Consider the following 7338-nt stretch of genomic DNA (forward strand, 5'->3'; position numbering starts at 1 on the left):
CACCTCAAAAATGACCTTTCTGTCCCTTTTTGGACACACAGGAAGCAATGTTGGGAGAACTCATTTTTGGAGGGGAAAATGGAGGCCAAATTTAGAAATTCCACTTGTTCTGGAAAGTAGATAGGCAGATATTTCCAACAAGCCCACTTGGAGAAAATTTTCTGCATGGGAAGGCCTCCAAAAGTAGCTCCAAAGTAGCGTGGTGCACAGGATAAAATTTTCTCATTTTGGGCAAGAAACTCTGTTTTTCGCCTAGTTTCTTCACAGTTTGACTTTTCTCCTTCTAATAGTAAAACTCATGATGTAATTTAATGTGAATTGATGGATTTTGATTTAATTATGATAAATTTTCACTCATAGAGGTAGATTCATCATAAAAAGGTAGTTTGAAACTGAATGAATCAGTTTCCTAGGTTTTAGAGGCATGCTGTTCCACTGCCTACTTTTCAGTTCTTAGTTTAGATCTTGTTGAAACAGCTCCTAAACTCATGAATTCGACCCCTAAAGCCTAGCATGAGTTGTTTGATGCATATATCTAGTATTTTTTCAGTCATTTGTAAAGTTTGGACTCTTTTGAATGCTTTGAGTATTATTGTACACTCATTTCAACAGTTTGGCAAAGGAATAGACCAGGGTTTGCAGCACTTTATGGGATTCTTGTGGCAACTTGATTTGGTATTGTGTTTCCTTCTGTAATTGCAAGTTTATATGTGTTTTATGTATGCCATCATCTCTCTCTGTTCATCTTAACTAAATGAAACAAGGATAAAGATAGAATTCATTGAAGTTGCAGTGCTCTACCTAGGGTTTTGTTTAGTTATTTATGTTTTCAGGTGTTTGAAGAGGATCCCTGAGACTCTCATGCCCTCTCCAACTCCTCACCAGTCTAAGAGCTCTCCATATCACTCAATTTGAAGTGCTAAACCATTTTCCTACCTCGCCCCATAGAGATCTCTACAACACTATGTCCATTCCCCAGACCCAAAGTCTGCCTTTCACATTTGAGCCAACAAACCCATATTAAATTCAATCAAACACCTTTGTACGCATACCTAGCCTAAAATCAGTCTAAATATTAGTCATCTCAATATTTATTAGCCATCCTTTTTTAGATTGACAAGGACAAAGCCCTCTCCCGACCTGGTAGGGATAGCTACCAGGTTAAGCGTGGTTTGATGTTACCCTAGATCATGCCTTTCTCAGCCTGAGGTAGATTTAGGCCATAAAAGTATGCACAAGTTATAGGAATTCAATGTTCAACTCAAAGGGATGAATAATTTTGTCACCAACTAAATATGGAAGGTTCACTAAATCTGATAGATCGCCCAAATTTGGCAGAATCTGCTAAAATTGGCAGCAATTAACCGAGCGACAATTTGGCACTTATCATAGATTAGAACTGGTCAAATTTTCACCTACTTAATTTTTCGAGTAACTCCCAAAAATCAGGCGACGGTTTTTATTGGGCTATTTATTAAAATTGAAAAATAAAAATAAAAAATGGGGGGTAGCAGGCCACCACCCCTGCCATCCCTCCCATAATTATTAATCAACATATAAGTCATATGGGGGTGGGATGCCATTGGAAGACGTGCCATCCAACAGAACCATGCCCTATATTAAATTGGCCTGGTGGGGATCGAACCCTCTTGACCAAGTTGGTTGACCCGCCAGTGGGTAGCCCCAAAAAATGAACCATAGTTAATACAACATACTAGAACCAACACTGAAAACAAATAACACCCAATCTTTAAACAAAGAAAAATAAAATTTGTTATATAATTTGGTCGAGGGCGGTGTTTGACCCTAGGTCTTCGTTAACTAGACATCGGGCCACGTCGTTAGGCCAATGGCCTGTCAATGAAATGACCTCCCAAAAACCTATATAAAAACCTATTTCACCATTCAACTAAGGGGGACAGAGTCGAGCAGACACTTAGTTGCGGAACCAAGAGTGGAGGTTGGAACTGTGCTAGATGGGGCACAATTTTCGAGATAGATAATATTTTAGGGGAATAATCCCTATAATATTCCACAAAATATTCCTTATGCAAAATCTTTGAGGAATCTTGGAGATTCCTTGGGAGTATAATTTTGGTAGTGTTAGAAACATGCCGAGTTCATACTCATCTCAACCGAAATTTCTTCAGGAATCTAATGGTGTACACGGTTTTCTAATATGAGTAACTAATTTTCTAGAGACAAATGTTGAGCAGTGGAACCATGAAGGTGGAACCTTGATGCAAGAATCTGTAAGAAATTTTCCCTAGAGGCCTAGATTTGACACTTTCAGAATATGGTCAACTTTATACTCAAATTTCACGATTTTTCACAAGGAACGTGATGACACAACCTGTTTCTTCATTTGAGTAGCCAATTTTTAGGCCATCGTCATAATGGGAGGTATATTGATTTTGGCCACTTTTCTTGTTTTTTCCAGAAAGTAGTCGTGTTTACAACTGTTAGTCTCATAATTTCAAGATGAATGTAATTTGATGAGTACACCTTGAATTTGATCAACGGATTCAATAGGTCCATTTTATGGCACTTATGTTTGAGTTCATTTATGCCACTTTGTGAGAGATTGTTCCTTTGTCATGATGAAGGAGAACATATTGTGAGTGAGAGTTCTTTACAGAAGAATGTCTCTTTGGAGAGACATGGTACTCTAGATAAGGGTATCATCCTTGTATTGACAAAGAATGCATTAAGTACACATCTTCGTGCAGAGACTAATGAAGCGACATACCCACTATTGACCCAGGGCCTAGAGAAAGTCCACAATGGATGAAATCCTTTATCATATTATGAATTTATGATTGCTTCTTATTTACTCCTTGTTTCATGTTGATGTTTTTTTGAAGTGTTGTTTAAGAATTTGTATTGCACATGATTTCAAAAACAAAAGTAAGTTTTAATAAAAGGTCCTGGATAATGGGGATTTTTGTTTGAAAGCATTTATGAAAATTTCCTGGATCAAGTGGTATCAGAGCATTTTGACCATTTTTCCATAGATTGAGCATGCAAGAAGAAGGAAAATGGAGAAAAACAAAGATGCCTACGAGGGCTTATACATGATGGAAAACATTGTAGACATACTTTTGCTGATTATGAGGAGAAAGTGGCAAAAGAGGAAAAGGAGAATGTGAGAGCAGAGGATGATGCTCCATCTCCATCCTCAGGTGAATATTCTTCTTGTTCATCTTCTTCTTATCATTCAAATGAAGAGATCAACGAGAATCTTCAAGCGAAGAATGTTCAATTGAGGAGACTTCTACAAGAAGCAAAAGAGGAGAAGTAGATATTGAAGCTTTGATTATGAGCCACGAAGGAGGCCTTGGAAAAGTTAAAGTGAAATGAAGGCTTAGCGAAGCCATCATCACCTGCTTCAAAATCAACAACTAAGGTAAACAATGTTTGTAGATATTTAGTTTCATTTCCACATGATGATGATGATTTGGGTGCTTTTGAAAAATACATTACAGGCGTTGGTTCAAGATTATTGAAGAATATGGGATATGAAGGCAAGGGCCTAGGAGTTAATGGCCAAGGAATTGAGAATCCCATAAAAGTGGTGGAATTATCTCGATTTGTAGGCTTGGGGTACATTGAAGGAGAATGCTTGAAGGTAGCAGAAGCAAGGGGTTCTGCAAACAAATAATCCAATCCATTTCCAAAACCACTGAGGAAAGAGGATGATGAGAGCACATCACAATATTCCTGTGATAGTAAACATTGCAAAGGAAGAACTAAGGAACATTCTTCTCATCAGGCATGCACGAGAGACAACAAAGTAAGGTACAAAAGGTCTCAATATTCTAATGTTCATTTTGATTACAAGCAGATTGATAATGATGAGAAAAATTTATGGCATAGACGACCAAGTTGTTGCCAAGTGTTGGAAAATAATAGCAGTGAGGAAGAGGACAAGACATGAAGACCCTTCTCCACATTAGGGTATTAAGAAAGGAAAGAAAATATGGAGGAAAAATAAATTTTTCAGCCATTGCAATAAGAGTGGACATCAGAGAGCCACATGTTGGTAGCTCCATATAGAACAACGACTGAAGAAGGACTAGAAAAAACCTATGAATGAACCAGTCAATGAAGTTGATAAACAAGAGAAGTGGCTATGGGAAGAAGACCCATTAACATAGTTGGGTAAGAAATGGAGATTCATAAGTAGTTGAGCATGGCCACATTTTGTAAGTCACATGTTGCGAAATGATTGTAAAAGTGATGAAGTGTTTTCCATCACTTATGACAGAAACATAGTGATATTTTTGGCCTTTAAGTTGATAGTTGGGGTGTTGGTTTCTGTTATGAGTATGATGTAAAATGGACCATGAGTGTGTTACAAAATCTTAGAAAGTATGGGGTTTACTTGGGTTGTGATTTTTCTTGTAATTGGACATGTATTAGAAGTTATGAGTTTGCATATGATATAGGTGCCAACTTCATCATTCTGAGTTTCGAAGTACAATGGTGAAGGAAGGGGAAGGTGACTTGTCAGAGGAAAATGTTATGCAAATTGAGATTGCAATCATTTTTATGCTTTTGGAGAACCAAAAGATCCTTTGTGGGGAGGAATGATCCAAGTGGCTTCTTCATTTAAGCAACCAATTTTTAGGCCATCATCAAAATGGGAGGTATATTGATGTTTTTCGCCACTTTGCTTGTGTTTTATAGAAAGTAGCCATGTTTACAACCATTAGTCTCATAATTTCAAGATGAATGTAATGATGATGAGTATGCCATGAATTTGATCAATGGATGCAACAGGTCCATTTTATTCCACTTATGTGTGAGTCCATTTATGCCACTTTGTGAGAGATTTTCCTTTGTCATGCTGAAGGAGAATGACTTGTGAGTGACAGTTCTTTGCAAACAAACGTCTCTTTGGAGAGACGTGGAACTATAGAAAAGGGTATTATCCTTGTATTGAAAAAAAATGCATTATGTACTCATCTTCTTGCAAAGACTAATGAAGCAACCTCCCCATTGTTGACCTAAGGCCCAGAGAAATAATCCACAGTGGGCGAACTCCGTTATCATATTGTGCATTTATGATTGCTTCTTATTTGTTCCTTATTTTGTGTTGATTGTTTCCTAAAGTGTTTGTTTAAGAATTTGTGTTGCTCATAATTTCACAAGCAAAAGTAAGTGTCACTAAAAGGTCTCGTATAATGGGGATTTTTGTTTGAACACCAATGTAAAAGGGGGTGAATCGTATAAGCCTTTAACATCAGGAAGACAAGGAGATAACCAAACTATTCCATATATAGATACAAGTCAAAAAGACAAAAATTGATGCTTTACTTGACTTAGAATCATAGGTAAATATCATTGCAGCATATCTGGTTAAAAAAATAGGATTGGAGCTTCAATATCATCCTATCCCATATCCATTGGGATGGGTAAATGAATATACATAAGTCAAGGTAATGAAACAATGTAAAATAAAATTTGCTATTAGTGTTGATTTTATTGATGAAGTAGAATTGGATGTAGTTCCACTTTATGTAGGTGTTGTTGTGTTTGGGAGTCCTATATGTACATGAAGGATGAAATCTTCATGTAGAGATCCAATCAATACTTCCTCATCAAGGAAAAAAATCCTTCAACTTAAACACACACAAGGGTGAGTATAAAATTTCACTAATAACCAAGCTAAGAAATGATCAATTCTAAAAGAAAGTATGTTTTACTATTTTTACTTGAAACTCAACCTATAAAAGAGTCAATGAAAAAAAATGCTAAGGAAAATCAATAACAACTAGAATTCTACACCCATATAGTGGATTGTTCCAAAATCTAAAGGGATTCCACCCAAGGGGGGAGTGAAGCATGAGATCCAATGTTTTACAAACTCTCCATTGCCAAAAATTGAGCTACATAGGAAATCCATTCTAGAAGAAAATGAGGTGAAGAAGCAAATGTAACTTCTAGAGTAGGGTTCTATTCAACCAAGTACCTCACCATGTGGTTCATCCATAATAATTATGCTTAACAAGGATGGGACTTGGTGAATGTGCATTTATTATAGGGTGTTGAACAAAACTATGCTCAATAATAGGTATCCCATGCCCAAGATTTATGATACATTGGATCAGTCTCATGAAACAAAATACTTCACCAATATGGACTTAAAATAAAGGTATCACTTTGAGTCAAAGGAGGAGATACCTAGAAAACCTCCTTCAAAACTAGACAAGGTTTGTATGAGTGGTTAGTCATGCCATTTGGTATATGTAATGCATTAGGTACACACATGAGATCAATGAATGACATATTTTCCCATTTTCTAAATTCATTTGTTATTATTTATTTGGATGATATAATGGTATACAATTCTACTTGGGAGGAGCACATCTCACACTTGATGCAAGTGCTAGAGACATTGAGCAAGCACTTACTATTGGAAAATATCAAGAAATGTGAGTTTGAATAATAGTATTTAGTGTATTTAGGTTATGTGGTTGGTGGAGGAGAGCTCAAAATAGATCCTTATAGGATGGAGGCCATCATGAAGTGGTTGATTGCTACCAATGTTTCCAAGGTTAGGAGTTTTTCTGGGGAAGTACATTATTTGAGGAAATTCATACCCTCATTTTTAGTAGTAGTTGCACCACTCCATGCCATAACAATGTGATAAGAGTTTAAAATTGGGGGAATGGTCAACATAAAGCCTTTGAATAGTTGAATAAGAAAATTAATTAAGAACCAATTCTTTCATTACCAAAATTACAATAACCTTCAAGGTGGAGATATATGTGAGTGGGTATGCTATGGGAGTAGTGCTGATTCGGGGAGGAAGGCTTGTATACTATGATTTTGAAGTGTTTCAAGGGGTAGTTCTCAATTACCCTACCTATGATAAGGAGCTATATGCCTTAATACAAACTATCAAAAATTGGGAACATTTTCTAATGGGAAAGGAGACAATCATCCACATAGATCACCAACCATTATTGTTAGACCAAAGAATACACTAAAGGGGGGGGGGGGGGGGTGTGGGGGTGAATCAGTGTAGCATAAAACTTTTCATTTCGAAACATTTCATCAATAAATAATCATGTATCAATGTACCTTAATAATTTCATCATAATAATAAATTAAAAAAAGCATAAAGAAAGCATCAACACAAGAGGACACAAGCTTTTACATGTAAATCATTGCAGGAGAAAACGAAAATTTATTTTTCTTTTTCTTCTTTAATTATTTTACATAGATTTGTAAGCGCCAACTTGTTGGAGAAACCCACCCCTAAGATGTGTAAACAACTACTTGCAATAGGCTATAACCTAATTAAGGCACCAACCTCGAAATGTGCAAGCA

Source organism: Pinus tabuliformis, chromosome 5_2, assembly GCF_031772625.1.
Source record: "Pinus tabuliformis cultivar Carrire ecotype Pingquan chromosome 5_2, CPIR1, whole genome shotgun sequence".
Classification (NCBI taxonomy): Eukaryota; Viridiplantae; Streptophyta; class Pinopsida; order Pinales; family Pinaceae; genus Pinus; species Pinus tabuliformis.